Source organism: Pteropus vampyrus, unplaced genomic scaffold (assembly GCF_000151845.1).
Source record: "Pteropus vampyrus isolate Shadow unplaced genomic scaffold, Pvam_2.0 Scaffold66, whole genome shotgun sequence".
NCBI lineage: Eukaryota > Metazoa > Chordata > Mammalia > Chiroptera > Pteropodidae > Pteropus > Pteropus vampyrus.
Window position 1 is genome coordinate 2,956,618 of NW_011888847.1, and position 16,855 is coordinate 2,973,472.

Here is a 16,855-nt window from a genome sequence, read left to right on the forward strand (position 1 = left end):
TTTTAAATTAAGGACTGATTTACATAAAGTGGAAGGCATAGATCTAAAGTGTACAAGTCAGTGATTTTGACAAATGTATACAGCAGTACAGCCACCACCCTAACCAAGCTGTCTTTTGTGTGCTGGCTCAGGCTTTCATGCAGAGCTTACACATCAGGAACCCCCACTGAGGAAGACACAGACCTTTCCTCGTGCCTGAGGCCATCGCAGTGTGTGCAACAAAAGTGGCATCGAGAAGTCGGAATGGAGTCAGTGGAACTAGAGTAGTGAAGCAGAATGGGGAGTAGAACTGAGTCACCGACTAACTGATTCAGTCCTGAAAGGCTATGGTGTCAATGAATCTGGGCAAGAATCTGCATGGAATGGGCCTGTGGGAGTGTCACAGTGGTCGAGCTCTGGAATTGACTCATGACACCTAGATTCTTTCCACACCTGACGGAGCCGTCAACCCACTATCTGTCTTTGCATAAATCACACCACAGCTCGGTGCCTCATTCTCTAAACCTTGTAAAACAATGAGAGTGGACTGAACGCTTTTCTGTGTCATTCTGGCTCTAGCAATTAAAACAATCCTGTGCTGATGATCTAGACAGGGCAGTTTCACTGCATGATGACTCCAAATTCTCCCTCGTTCACTTAACACAGACACAGTGCCCACTTCCCACCCCGCAACCCCCAGCAGCTGTTTGGTGCATTCTGCAAACTGGGACTCTTGATAAAGAGGACCCAAGAAAGCAGGCGTGGAGACTCAGTTGATGTCAAGATAATGTAACTCAGCTGACACATGTTTATATCCTAGTGTCTGCTGAGAACTTCATACTTCGCTGTCCTCTGCAAAGGCATTTGGGACAGTGGAACTAGAAAACATTTAAGAAAAGAATAAAAGCGATCTGGAAGTAAGAAATTCTCTGTAATCCCAAAGATGTTGGGTCTTTGTAGGAAAACTAGTTCTCATCTTGTCCGTCCAAATTCTAACTGAACTGCAAGGCCCAGTTCAAACGTCACCGTCTCCCGGGAAGCCTCTCCTAAGCCCCTAGCTAGAGAGGCCCATGGTGAATTCCTGTGGCCCTCTGCTTGCACCTTTTTATACGCATGTACCCGGTACTATCGTTACATGCCTGCAACTCCTATAGACAGGCTGAGATAACAGGTTATGGTCCTTTCAAATTTTCACAGGCTGGTTAAGTGCTTTGTACATGTTAAGTACAAAATCCTTTTTTAAAATGAAGAAATAAATGTCAGGTTTAGGGTAAACTGAATTATGTCTCTCTCTTTTTTTTAATTATGTCTTTTAACGAAGGAATTTATCTCCTATAATTTTCAAAAGTAGAAAACTACCTGAAATGAGGTCTTAAATCCTCCTGAATCCTCACCGCTGTGTCCTAGCCCACAAGATGCATCATTGTCTTTCGCTAAAATGATTGTCAATTTAGAAAATACTATAAAAGTTGAAAGATTATCTGCACTAGATATTAAAATAATTGTGTACATTTGCACGGCACTTTGAAGCGTGTAAGAAAACTGCAGTGGCAGCTAACTTCTGGGCGTGGGAGTGAGAGCTCAGGAAGATCTGGCAACTTCTATTTCACTCCTGAAAGCCCTCTTCTGTATTGTTAGACGTTTTCCTGTAAGCATATATGGTTGTATTATTTAAACGATGTTTAATGAAAGCTAAAGTTTACAGAGACTTTTGACAGGTATGTTCATTTGGTTATATGTATTTAATTACCTGTATAATTAAATACGATATATATGATGCATCATAATGCATTTTATTGTTGAAAAAACGGAATCTCAAGGTTAAATAACTTGCCCAAGAGTTAATTACAGAATCAAAAAACAGTATGCTTATGTAACAAAAAGTACAGGAGAGGGAAATTTGTATTCCATTCATATTCTGGTCCATCCTATGAGGACCTTGTCATTAGGCCAACATAATTTATTAAGTGCACACCCTGGGCCAGGACCTGCTGTTCCCCTCCTAAGAGCTACAGGGACTGTGCACATCACCATGGCTGCACGTTCCTTCGGACATGACACATACATGAAGTATACAACAGACTTGCTCATTTATGTCACCTCCTAAATGGATTCTAGGAAGGAAATGTTGCCTGTATTGGTTTTTGTTTTCACCTGTACAATTTGGAAGCCATCAACCAAATGATGTTATCCTGTTCCACGTGTAAATTTTTTCCAGGCATCTCAGGGTACACCCAGATAAGCAATGTCTTTGGAACCTAACTAGCACAATGATTCATTCTGTCAACATTTAACAGGTAGAAATAGAATCAATGTCTTATTGGCTCTGCCTCAGATGAAAATGAGAAGTAAAAAAAAAAAAAATTAGTTTTTAATGTCTGGTTCCTACACATCATGGATCATTCCAGGGGTGTCATGTCTTAAAAAGTAACTAAGAACAGCGATTACGTCTGGTGTCCAAAAGTTTGCCCGGATAGTTTTGTTGGAAAGATGGAGCCCACTGAGACAGAACTTTCAGCTAACTGCAGCCTCTTGCTTGGGTCTCCTGTGTTAATCAGTGTAAAAGAGCTAAACTTCCCCCCAAACAAGTGTCTTTTATCCCAGTGAACAACTTCCCCATAATCAGTGGATTTATCACATCCTAGCTAGAGCCAGCCTGGAAAAGCTGTCATGGCTTCATAAAATCCCAGGCTCAAGTGGACCTTGAAGGTTATCTAGGTGAATAACTTTCCATCACGAGAGTCCCTCTCGGCTCCTCCAGTGTATGCTTGAATGGGCTAATTAGCAGGCTGCTACTCGCTTAAGAGTGCGTGACTTTAGCTCGGTGGGTTCTCAGTCCCTCATCAGATGGAACTGTGCTGTCTGAATTTTCCCTCCTCTCTCCCTTTTTATTTCAATTATCCATCCTTTGAGGTCCCCTTGAAGTCCTGCTCCTTCGTTCAAGATCTTCCACTGACCTACTCCCTCCTGGCCCTCCTTCCTCTGAGCTGCACAGTCTGGCAGGTTATAAATAACTGTCAGTGCCGAGTCTGACACAGGTCTGCACTATCTCCGAATCCAAATACTAGGTGTCTTAAGGCTAGAGACCATGTCTTTTCCTCTCAGGTCACCTAATCTATAGATGGCCATACCGATGGTGTCCGCCCAAAACTTGTGAAATGCGCAGAAAATGCCCTGGCCACTCCTCTCCAGTGTTCACTTATGGACTGTATGCTGACTTCCTGAGGCCCAGGTCTGATCCCATCCATCAGAATGGGTTAAGGCAGTCAACAAACAGCCACTAGTGCTTCTCCAAGGGACCGACTATGCTGCTACTTCCCCTGTTTCTGGGAGCGTGTGTCCCTGCGTTGGGTTACCACACGAGTCACTTTTTCAGTTGGGAATTAGTGTCTGTTAAGTTTTCAGTCATTGTAGGTTATTAAGCAAAAGATGCTTAAGAGTGTGTAGTATGTGTGTGTGTATGTGAGTATGAGAGTGGGAGAGTTTGTGTTTGTGAACAAATATAAGTGTGTGTGGAGTGAAGGTGGGTGTGTATGTGTAAAGTGCATGTGGTATGTGGGTGCAGTATTGTGACGTGTGTGTCAGTACAAGCATGAGTGTGTGAGTGTGCAAATGCATGCTGTGTGTATAGTGCATGTGCATGCACAAGTGTATGTATATGCCACTGGGCACAAGCCTTTGCTAACATTCTGATTGAAATGTTGTTTCTTCTATTCCTTGGACCTGCGTGGATCAACTAAGCCAGAGGTCTCCAAACATCTTTGACAGCAAATGCCAGTAAAAATTTTTTGATATAGATTTGCTTATGTTATAAACATATACTAGTGGCCATCCATATATTAAACATTAAAGTGAAATCACTTTCTTGTTTCCTTGGCAAGAAAATAAACACTTATCCCGGTAGCTCATCTTGCCTAGCCTGTGTTGACTGCAAATCCCACAGTCAAGGCCACTCTTCTAACACACAATGGCCCCTACTCTGGGTCCTCACCCCACTCCTACACACACACACACACACACACACACACACACACACACACACACACACACACACACACACACACACACCCCCCCCCTCTGCTGAGGGCTTGCTTTGGGTCACTCAAAGCAAATACCAGGCGATAAACTGGAAATGGGGTGTGTGTTCACTTGCTCCTGAGGATAACCTTTAGTTTGCACTGCTGATGCCAATTTCTAGAAGCCTATAAGTGAGGTACAAGAGATGCAGAGATGAGCTCTAAAACGTGAAGCCAACTAAACAAGGAGATTCTTTGAGGTTATATGGGGGCAGGGGTTCATATGTTTCTGAATGTACTTGTTGGCAGTTCACAGCCAGCCCAACGTGATGAGGGGCTGGAATACACCACATCTAAGAAATGACAGCAGATTCCCGCAACAATTTACAAGTGTGCCTTAAAAGAGCATTAGCCAACTGCTGCTGGAATCATTTAAAACTTTTTTAATTCACTGCATTTTCTCTTAATGACACGGAATTCAGAATGTCTTCTTGGAAGCCTTAGTAATCTAGTGAAAGAGAGTGCCCAGATTTTACTCTACAGGAGAATACAGTACAAAATGACGAGAGGACAGCTAAAGGTCCACTCCAAGGCCTGACCACCTAACAGGAGTAAGGCTCATTAGGGAATGAAATGGTGAACCCCGAGGAAGGTGGCAGTGCTGGCTTTATACAGGACTGTCTCTTGTCTGTCACTACTGGGGTGCTACTAAGATAAACTCTTGAGATGTTTAATTAATAACGATTCACACTTGCATCAAATTTCTTTTCTCCAAACATACCTATATCCACTATTTTACTAAAGACTCATAGTGATCTTATGAATGAGGCTCAGAAGAATTTAATGTATAGATTTTTTTTTTTTTTTTTACATTATCCAGAAGAAACAACTCAGAGAGTGACAGTCTAGCACCTCCTCTACGCTGGCAGGATGCTCTGGGCTGGATTTCACTGGGACAGAAGCAGTGGGGTTGGTTGAGGTCGAAGCCAGTGGGGAATCAGTCGACTGCACTGGATTCTGGAGTGCTGACTCAGCCACAGGACTCCAGGAGGGCAGAGAGCTAAGCGCCAGAGTGAGTTACAGGATGAGGTGCCCACCATGCCTGACTGGGTGAGAAGACTGGCCTCTGCCCTCAGGGGTTTACAACCTAATATATCACACACGGAGCCAATGTTTCTGAGACATGTAAATGTGAGAAGAAAACTGGCGTGATTTTGTAAGTATAAGCTTTCTCAGTTTAAGCAAATCTGTATGTGTGTTCCTTTTTGTTCCGAAAGTTGCTGAGTAAGATAGGATGCAATGAGTTTATGGTCAATTAGTCAAGAAAAGATAACATTTAGGCAAAAGAGAAGGAGTCCTTAAGTTAGGAAAGAATGCAAATTGGAGGCCAGGAAAAATTTGCTCACTGAATAAACAGCTGCCACAAGGACTGGGGCCGGCGGGGGGGGGGGGGGTGGGGTGGGGGCAGGGAAGGGTGAGTAATAAATGTTGAAAGGGCCCCAAAGTCAATCATGCAAGCAAGGTAAGTTCAGGAACATTTACAGATTAGGTAGGGGCAATGCAGGTTCTGATTTGCCTGAGAGAGTCCTAGATTTTGCCTGTTTTCCCAAAATAGTTATGCACAGTGCCACTCTTCACTCTCAGCTGTGTCCCTTCTCGCAGGATAAACCATGCAGTCACATTCTCAAGAGCCAACAGCGTGCACTGAATTGCTAGACAGCACCACTTTCAGCCAAGCGGTCTACACCAGCTTCTCCATTTGCACAGCCTCTCCCAGGGCTAAAAGTCACCCCTGTCAGCCGGCCCCGAGGTGGGAGAGCTCCTGTTTCTCCTGAGCAAAAGTTTAGCAGGGGAGGTTACAGTTTTTTGATTCTGGGGCTACACTGGCTTCCCAGATTGCAAGAACAATGGGGGTGGGGAGAGGAGAGAGAGAAGAGGTGGAGGGGGGAGGAACCGCTGAGATTTGTTGGTTAGGGCCCTCTGAGCAATGTTAATGGACAGGAAAGTAGAGCTTGCTCTCACTGTAGAGAAGCCAGCGGGGTGGGGTGGGGTGAGAGGACCTGGTGCATCGAGGCCTGTGTTCTGCCTCCAGCTCCCACAGCCAGTTGCTGAGCCTCCGTTCCTCCTCTCTGAAATAAGGGATGTGAGTATCTGCCTTCCAGAGTTAGTTTCCTCATCTCTAAAATAAGAGATAATATCTGCCTTTAGAATGTAATTGTTATAAAGTATAAGACACAGAGCAGGTACTCAATAATGGTAGCTGTCATTGGAATGATGATGTGTACCTAAGAGGAATTTTCCTAAAACCAAACCACCTGAAGTTGAACAAGGCCTTAAGATGCTTAACGGTTAAGAAATAGAAGTAAAAATAAAAAATTTAAAAAGAAATAATAGCAGCAAACAATCAAAGATTATGCAAAACGTCTGCTCTTAAAGGTGTGTGCAGGGGCTGCAGGCTGCCCAGGCTGCCCACTGCATTCTCCTGCCTTGGTGTAAGGAAAACCTGGCTGCATTTTCTAAACACGTCCACTAGGGCCACACGGGGGCGCTCGAGTCAATGCCTCGGATCCAGGCTTCCCACCCGCTTCCTCTGAGTAAAGTGAGAAAAGGCGTTGGAGGACGATGACCGTGAGCAGAGAGGTGCTACTGGATGACTGGTTGCTTGGCCCACTGCCACCAAGGCAGTGACTCAGGCTAATCGGCCTTGGGTGTTTCAAAACTATGTGCATGCCAGCCTAAAAGGTTTTCCCCTCACTTTCTAAGCACTTTCCCAGCACTGTGGCCTGGAGCACAGGTTACTGTTATCACGCCAGGGGAGGGGAGCTCAAAGGATGGAGGAGAATTGAATTAATAAATGCAATTTACAAACAAACAAACAAACAAAAAACAACTTCCTAACGTGCCACAAGAGGAGCAAATGAATACTCCCAAAGAAGGACCTTGAAGGACAGTAGGCTGGGGGTGGGGGTAATAGCCTGTTCTTCAGTGTGTCACCACAGTGTCCTTGGCATGAAAGGCATGCTTGCCCTCAGTGCCTGCCAGCTCTGGTAGAGTCCAGCTTGAGAAGCAGGGCAGCAGGCTGGCTCCCAAATAGAGCAGTGCTGAGCTTCTGGAACAGATGGTCTCCCACACCCACAGGCTATACCTTCACCAACCACTACATACGCACACGTCCACACCCAGGGGACAGACCAGCAGCCCAAACACACAGCATCACCAGGCACAGCAAGGCACACGCAAGCCTGGGCTCCAGCTCCAGGGCACAGATTGGCATGCCTTAAAGATGAGGATGGATCCCAAAAGCAGATAAATTAGAAGAAGGTGATTTAAATCACCAAACTATCACAGAAGAATTCAGTAAGCTGAGATTCTTTAAAAAATGATTTTAGAAAATAAAAATACATTTTTATTTTTTAAAACATGGAGTAGAATGTGAATTTTGAAGTATTAATATTATTATGTTTTAAGACAAAATAGTACTTCAAAGAGCTGAGGTCAGCTGGGGGTTGGAGGGTGTTCATTACCCTCTGCCCTCTTACCTGTGATGAATAAACAGAGCTTGCTTAATAAAAAGTCAATTAAAGCAGAAGATCATGCAAAAATAAGACATACATACTTTAAATATTTTAACTGACAGCATACATTCAAACTTAAAACATTTATCTGAAAAAAAAATATATATATATACACACATACACACACACACACACACCTCTTGGCCAATAATATAAGACTAAGGACTTTTCTTTATGCACTCTCTTTCATAGATAATAGATTATCTATGATTTCTAATTTAGATTTCTCTATAGTGGAACAAAAACTTAAAGATATTTATGAAACAATCCAAATTTAAAGTCTTTTTAGAGCTTATTATATATACCTACCACCCTGCAGGATTTTACTGTTTTCTCTCACACACATAATTTGACAGTAATTTTATTAGCAACTCATCTTCATTGACTCTTTCCAACACATTCAACTTTGTTTTCATAGGAACTTTTTTTTCATGCACATACTTCATTAGTTTAAATGAGACCAAATCAAATTATGTAATCACAAATAAGAACAACAAACACAAGTGACTTTTGATAAATACACAACTAAAACGCTAGGGACAGCACGGTGTTCTGGAGAACAGGCTGCTACACTATAACTGAGCGCTTTTGAGCGTACCCTCGGGTGTCAGTAAGAAGGACCAGGAGGCAGAGCTAATTTAGAAAGTCAGTAAAGTGGAGACAGGTTAAGAAAACATCTCTTCAATTTTAGTGGAAATGTCTGAAAAGTCACAGACTCTGCATTTGTAACATGGCCAAATTTATTAGATATAATTTACATGCAACTCTTCAGAAAAACAAATATGAAGCCCGAGTAAGAGGTGCCTACACCCACTGTACTTCCACCAGTCACCTGACCCCGTCACCACTGGCCCAAGTTAACATGGTTTCAAGTGCTGTCCAAATCCTAAGTCTGTGCTGCAAGCAATCTAGTTTATCTAGGATTTCAAAATTATTCCCAGTTTAAAAGGCAGTCACATTCAGTGAAAGGTAAAAGAGTAAAGCTTTTAGAGGAAAAGATAGGTGAATAGCTTCATGATTTTCGGGTGGACGGTACTTTCTTTAAATGGAACACAAAAGGTACTAACTATAAACAAAAAAAAAAATGGATAAATTTGACTACATTTATTAAGAACGTCTATTCATCAAAATATATTCTTAAGGAGTGAAAAGGCAAGCCACAGATTAGAAGGTTCTTGCAACTCATGAATTCAACAAGGACTCATAACTGAATATATAAAGATGTCCTACAAATCGATAAAAAAAAAAAGGGCAGACAATCCAACTGAAAAATGGGCAAAAGACTTGAGCAGGCACTTCTACAAGAGGACATCCAAATAGCTAATAATCACATACAAGGTGCTTATGAGAAATGCAAAGTTATCAAGTGCAAATTAAAATCGGAATAAAATCAAAGGATGTATAAAGAAACAGAATGTAGTATATATATAAAATGAAATATTATTCAGCCTTAAAAAGGAAGGAAATTCTGACACATGCTACAACATAGATGAGCCTTGAATACATTATGCTAAGTGAAATAAGCCAGTCACAAAAGGACAAATACTGTACCAGTCTACTTATATGAGGTATTTGGAGTAGTCAGATTCATAGAGACAGAAAGAAGAATGGTGGTTGCCAGGGGTGAAGGGAGGGGAAAATGAAGAGTTTGTGTTTAATGGGTACAGAGCTAAAGTTTGGAAAATCTAGAGATAGACAGAGGTGACGATTGCACAATAATGTGAAGGTACTTAATACCACTGAACTGTACACTTAAAAACAGCCAAAGTGGTAAATTTTAATGTTATGTATATTTTACCACAATAAGAAAAAAATTACACCTGACAAACACATCCACCAGAACGGCTATAAGTGAAAATGAGATGAACAGGACCAAGTTTTGGGGGGGCTGTGAAGCAACTGGAACTCTGGCACACTGCTGGCGGGGTGGGGGAGGTGTAAGTCCGTACAGCCATTCCGAACACGGACAGTGTCTACTAAAGCCAAACGGCTGCAACCTTATGACTCAGTAATCCTATTTCTAGGTATGCATGCAACACCAGTGTGTACATTTGTTCACCAAAAGATGCTGACTAGAATGTTCATCGCGGCATTATTCATACGAGCCCTAACTGGACACAACCATATGTCCATCGAGAGAATGGAGATGTAGTCTCACAGTGAACCATTCTACAACGATGAAAATGAACAATCTACACACAAGAGCATGGGCAAATCTCATACGCACCATGTTGAATGGAAGTAACCAGATACAAAAGAGTATGTACCATATAAATCCACTGAAAGTTCAAAGCCAAGTAAAATTATTCTTTGCTTTTAAGAAATGAAGATGGCAGGAGGAGGGGGATGGTCATGTTCTATTTCTTCATCTGAATGTTGATCACATCGTCTATTCACTTAGCCTCCTTGTGAACTATGCATTATTCTGTGTGTATATGTCACTTGAATAATAAAAAAGTTGACTTAAAAGAACAAAGTCAGTCATATGCAGCACTATATATAATGAAGTATTCAATTATGAAATATTTAAGACACAAGAGTGTGGGGACTTAAGCCATAATGGAACATTGGTGAAATGAAATAAGGCAGCTTCAGCGAGAGTATATCCATCATCAGGGAGTCATTTAGGAGTGTGGAAAATTTAGGTCAAGGAGCTGATAGCACCAGAAGGTGTTGTTAGAGCATCTACCATCTATGTCATACATCTTGGCCTCTAATCACATGGTGCCTTGTTTGTTATTTAAATGTCTTATCAGTGTTTCCCTTAACAGTAGGTCTCCCTGAAAGCAGGGACTCTGTTGATACTTCTCTAGTGTAAATCAGAGCCTAGCACAGGGCCAGGCATATCATAAACACTTGTTTAATAAAAATATACCATAATATTAGAATTATATGACAACAATAATAAATGTGTTTTCATCTAATGCAAGGACTTAGAAATATTAGAATATCTATCTAGGGGCAACTTTATAATAAACAAAGAGCTTGGGCTTTGCAGCATGACAGATCTTGGGCAAGTTATATAAAATCCGTGGCCTCTGCTCTGCAATCTCAAAGTGAGGATATTAGTGACTTCATAGGGCTGGTGCCAGGATGAAATAAATTATGAGATACAGCTGAGGAAATGGGGGATCAGGGACACAATTATGTGGCCAGCAGCACACAGCAAAGTATAGTAGTTGTCTTCTCCTAAAACCCGTATCCACTTCTGACCCTAAAGAAAAGACAAGAAGTGGAATCTGGATGCTTCTCCATGCTTCATCTCCTCAAATCTTCCTGAAGCCAGCTCCCAGGGAACTCCCCATCATGCCTTTCTGATCTGTCACCAGGATTCTCCTTTGCAGCCACAAGTTGTTTTTCATGAGCCAGATGCTTTATTAATTTCATAACTCAAGTCTTGATTAAGTTTCATAACTCATGGATAACTTGATACCCCAGTGGGCAGGGATTGGTTATGAAAAGCATTACAAATTTCTAAGCACAAATATGTACTCAATGTCACACTTAACTGTTACGAGCCTCTTGCCCAGGTCTCTCTCCCATCAAGTCCCTTTCCTTTCCCTGACCCAACACCCACGTGAGTCTCCCAATGCTGGAGGAGGCAGGTGTTGTGGAGTTCTCAGCCCTGCTGTAATCCTCAGAGGTTGTCAGTGTACGTGTTGGATGGGGAGTCCAGAGACTGAGATCCAGTTCAATTCTGCCACCCTCTGCCTGTGAGATGGTGGGCCACGGACCTCCCCTCTTGGAGCTTTGATTCTCTTATTTGAAAAGTGAGGAACTGGATGCTCTGCTTCCTCCCTATTTTAGATCAGTTCAGGTTCTCCCTATTGTAACACAGACTGAAAAAAAAAAAAAAGCAGCACATAGGGGGAATTTGCTGGGAGGATCCTGGACTGTCAACGACTCTAAGGAACCTCAAGCCACAGGAAGAGCAAAGCAGAGCTGTCCAGAACACCCCAGCAATGGCAGGTTGTGGAGCTGCCTTCTGTGGAGCTGTCAATGCAATTCAGCTCTAGACAGCCACAAATTTTTGCGTCGGACAAGGACAAACAAACAACAGATGCATTAAGTGGATTCTAGGTGGAATAAATCATGTGAATGATGGCAATATATTCTCAACTACGAGGCAGCAGAGTTCATTATGGAGTAACTGCAACTGCCGTGTTCTCCACAGACCAAATACAGCTATGCAAATTGGGAGGTGGGCAGCGAAAGCCTTCTCTGAAGCCACCGGCGTGTGGGAGGGCTGTCCCGAGTCATGGATCAATGGATGGTCCCTTTCTCCCTAGCAAGGGGCAGGGTGGTGTCTGGAAAGAGCTCTGAATTTGGCTTTTGAAGACATGCTCTATATTTGTAAGATTCATTGAGCATCTAACATGAGCCAGCAAGCACTGTCCTGGCTCTGCCACTAGCTAACCATGTCAAGTTGGTTAAAATTTTTGAACACCGTTAAGCCTTCATTTCCTCATTTTAAAACTCATCTGTAGTACTAGGTCATCTCCAAATCTCTTATCAACCCATGTGCATTCCAAACACTGAAACTAACCTTCTTCTATTTCTAATTAACTCCATGACATCTTGTTCAGCTATCTTTAGAGTCCTCATGTCCTCATGGTGGGATGTCACACAAACAGTAATCAGGTGACTGATGAGATGGATGAAAGTATCATCTGACTGCCAAAAAAGATCAGCGTCAGACCCGAACAGTAAGAGCAGGGTTCTCATACTATATTTGTCAGAAACTGTAACATACCATTTTCAGTTTGTCCATTCATGGATTCACTGAATGACTTGTTTATTCAATAAGCAAGTATTTGGTGCTCACCTTGGACCAGGCATTATGCTGGGCATTGTGTTAGACCAAGGCCCTGCCCTCAGGGTCCTCGTGTGCTATATAGGAAACGCAGACCTTCAATACTAGTCACATACAATACGACACGGTAAGAGAAGACTGAGCATGCTGTAAGCAGAGGAAGAAGTCAGGAGAAAACGTGAAGAAAGATGCAAAACGAGACAGCATAATTGATGGAGTGAGGTCTTGGGAGTAAGGATGGCAGACGGGGATGGAGCCAGAAGAGGACAGTATTCCCTTTAGTTTTTAGAAAAATCCCTAAGTTAAATAATTTCCAGGGCAAAAAGAACCCTTTGATAATTTGAGTCTTCTAAGTGTTTGTATTTGGAGGGAGTCAGAAGTGGGAGCTTCCTTTACCATCTTCACATCTGGCCACACCCCTAGACACTGCCTCCTTCTACCCTAAGGGGCAGCAGCTCTGCATCTTTTCTTTGATGATCCCTAAGCCTCAGTTCCTGCTGCCCAAGTTCAGTCCCATGGGAGGATGATTGGGAACTGAGCATGATTTAAAAGTCACAAAATGGAGAGTACGCACAAGAGTAAAATTATTTATATATGGGCATCTTCCGCTGGGAGAAATTACTTCCTTATCACTCTTATATCTCAGACTAAGGTTTAAGCACAATTCACTTTTCGCTTTTCCATTTCAATTAGCTGCATATTTTTAGCATGTGTTATATAATGCTCATCTGCCCAAATTTGTTGGCTTGGGGCCTCTCCTTCCTTTCATTTCACTGGTAGATTGACCCACATGATGGGATGACAAGTCTGTAAATAGCCTGCCTGAGGAGGGGTGGATGAAAAGAGAGCTCTCGAGATGAAGTGAGGGTTTGTATTTGGCATGCCAGAGCTAAATTCATCCCTTCTAAAAGGGGAAAGCAAGAAGAACGCATAATTCCAAATTGAACTGCAACGCATTAGGAAAGGGCTGCTCCACCTACAATAAGCACGTGAAGACGAGAGGCACCAGACAGGTGGGGCTAGGCGCCCAGAGAGAGGCCTCCAGAATGCCACTGAGAGAGGCACAGAGGTGGCTGGCCTCAGCACAAAATGCTCCAGGGGCTCTGTGAGCTGCAGAATTGTCTAATGCCGTTTTTGCATATACCATATGCACAAGTTGCAAGCCTTTCTAGGAAAAAAAGTGCTCACCAGCACTGTCGATGGGGAGGCAGGAAAAAGCATGAAGTGGGAATGAGGAAACCTCACGCTAGCCCCATCTGTCATTAGCTCCTATTGTTCTAGGGAGGACACTTCACGTCTCTCAGGATCAGCAACCTTGTGTTAAAAATATCTATCATCACTTCTATACATAGGGTTGCAGAAGGACTAAAATGGAATGATGAATGTGTCCAGAAAAGTATCATGTTATATTATAATATAAAGCATTGTTGTTTTGAGTCTGAATCATAATCAGTGATTACACTCCCCAGGTAAAATCTATGGATGGCGCTGAGGCTAAGCCACCTCCTCTCAGTGGTCACAGCATAAAACAATTACCTCTAGAAACAGAGCCTAGAGAAGCTTGGAGGGAGTTGAGCAGGAACCCTATAAGTCAAGGAGTTTAGTGCTGGGTTACTATCTTAGAGCCCCAAAGAAAGACACCCTTCCCCAGGTCCTGGGCTCATCGAAGGCAAGTCCACATGCACTGGGACCCTTCAGCCCATCCATCCTCTTCTTCCTCTTCCAGGTTATGCAACAAGGCAACAGTTACCACAGAAGGCACACATCTGAATGAAGCCTTGGATGTTTCAAAGACTACCTGAAGTCACTATGGAAAAAGTCTTTCCAGAGCTAAAGAAAAATAAAGCTGTATTTTTCCTGAGCATCCATCAGTAGTTAGCAATTATGGTTTTAGCAATTTGATAGGAAGACAAATATTCAACTCCTCTGCTGGAGAGAGTGCCAGCCTCTGTGAGATAAATGTGATCTGATTTGCAGTTCTAGAGATGAAATCCCCTCTCTAATGCCCCTCAGACTGAGCTGAACTGTGTAACATATGCCGGGCTGTGTACCTACCAGCAGTTACTGACCTGCACTTAGCATGCCTGGGTCCTATTTCGGCACTGGGGTGCTGTAGAAAGTTATGGCCTTTGGGTCATACAGTCCTGTATCCATGTGGCTTTACTAGGTGACTGAGGGAGGTATTTATTTTGTTCATGCATCTGTTTTCAATTCTGTAATAATACTTGTTTCACAAGTAGATTGTGAAGATTAAATCAGATGATGTATATAAAGGAACACTTTTTTTTTTTTTAAGTGTATATAAAAAGCACAGGGCTCGGCATGTTGAGAGGGAGTCAACGAATATTAATTTCCTTCCCTATCTAGATTCCAAACCCAGGGAAATCCAACTAAATGTGTCAGTTCACAAATTATATCTTTACTTTTAAATATCCCTTTTATCTAACAGCATCACGCTCCACACACACACTCACACATGCACACATACGCATTCTAACACCTTTGACTATCCTGTATCCTACTTTTCAACCCAAACTTATAAGCTCAAATTCTATTTCCATTTCTTATTTTCTCTTTCTGATACTATGTTATTAGTGTATAGATTTTTTTTTTTAATTGGTTTCGTATCCTGCAACTTTACGAAATCTGTCTATTAGTTGTAACAGTTTTTTGATGGAGTCTTTAGGGTTCTCTCCATATAATATCATGTCATCTGCAATAGTGACATTTTACTTCTTCCTTTCCAATTTGGATGCCTTTTATTTATTTTTTCTTGCCTAATTGCTTGGGCCAGGACTTCCGATACTATGTTGAATAAAAGTGGCAAAAATAGGCATCCTGTCTTGTTTCTGATTTTAGAGGAAAAGCTTTTAGCTTTTCACCACTGAGTATGTTAGCTGTAGGTTTGTTGTATATGGCCTTTACTATGTTGAGGTATATTATCTTTATACTTGCTTTAAGAGTTTGTACCATAAATGAATATTGAATTTTGTCTAATGCTTTCTCTGCATCTCTTGAAATGACCATAAGATTTTTATTCTTCATTGTGTTAATGTGATATGTCACATTGACCGATTTCTCAATATTGAACCAGCTTAGCAACCCTGGAATAAATCCCACTCGATCATGTATGATCCTTTTAATGTATTGTTAAATTCAGTTTGTTAATATTTTGTTGAAGATTTTTGCATCTATGTTCATCAGAGATATTGGCCTCCAATTTTCTTTTCTTGCAGCATCCTTGTTTGTTTTTGGTATCAGGGTAATGCTGGTCTCATAAAATGTGTTTAGAAGAGTTCCTTCCTCTTATATTTTCTGGAAAAGTTTGAGAAGGATTGGTATTAATTCTTCTTTGACTGTTTGGTAAAATTCATTGGTGAAGCTGTTTGGTCCTGGACTCTGTTAGGAAGTTTTTGACTGCTGATTCAACCTCTTTACTAGTAATTCATCTGTTCAAATTTTCTATTTCTTCATGATTAAATCTTGGTAGGTTGTATGTTTCTAGGAATTTATTCTTTTCTTCTAGGTTGTCCAGTTTATTGGTGTATAATTGTTCATAGTAGTTTTTAATGACCATTTGTATTTATGTGGTATCAGCTGTAATATCCCTCTTTCATTTCCGATTTTATGGGAGTCTTTTTTTTTGGTGAGTCTAGCTAAAGGTATGTCCATTTTGTTCGTCTTTTCAAAGAGTCAGCTCTTAGTTACATTGATCTTTTCTACTTTTCTTGTAGTCTCTATTTCATGGATTTCTGCTCTAATCTTTATTTCCTTCCTTCCACTTACAGTAGAAGTACGGGAAAAGTCTCTTCAATAAATAGTGTTGGGAAAATTGGACAGCTACATGCAAAAAATGAAACCTGAGCACTATCTTATACCATACACAAAAATCAACTTCAAAATGTATTAAAAACTTGAATGTAAGACCTAAACCCATAAAATTCCTAGGAGAGAACATAGGCAGTAAGCTTAACATACATTTTGGCAATAATTTTTTGAATCTGACACCAAAAGCAACAATAAATAAGTGGAGCTACATCAAACCAAAAAGCTACTGCACAGTAAAGGAAACCATCAATGAAATGAAAAGGCAACCAACTGAATGGGAAAAAATGTTTGCAAATCAAGTACCCGATAAGGGGCTAAAGTCCAAAATATATTTTAAAAAACTTATACAACTCAATAGCAAACAAACAACCCCCCCACAAACAATCCGATTAAAAAATGGACAGAAGATCTGACTAGACATTTCTCCAAAGAAGATAAACAGATGGCCAACAGGTATATGAGAAGATACTCTACGTTGTTAACCATTAAGGAAATGCATATCAAAACCATAATGAGACACAGCATGCCTGTTAGAATGACTATTATCAAAAAGGCTAGAATAACAAGTGTTGGAGAAAAGAGAACTCTTGCGCACCATTACGGAAAAGTAAATTAGTGCAGATACTATGAAAACAGTATGGAGG

The 16,855-nt window shown here is 41.5% G+C and overlaps 1 protein-coding gene and 1 long non-coding RNA gene across 2 annotated transcripts in view; one reads left to right on the forward strand and one right to left on the reverse strand.

Annotated features, from left to right (window-relative positions):
* PRKCE (protein kinase C epsilon) overlaps positions 1–16,855 on the reverse strand; it is a 483,732-nt gene that overhangs the window by 215,274 nt on the left and 251,603 nt on the right. The window lies entirely within an intron of this gene.
* Positions 4,989–10,042, forward strand: LOC105292923. Its single transcript, XR_895945.2, has 3 exons — positions 4,989–5,211; positions 5,658–5,805; positions 9,595–10,042. It is a non-coding gene; the product is annotated as an uncharacterized LOC105292923 (long non-coding RNA).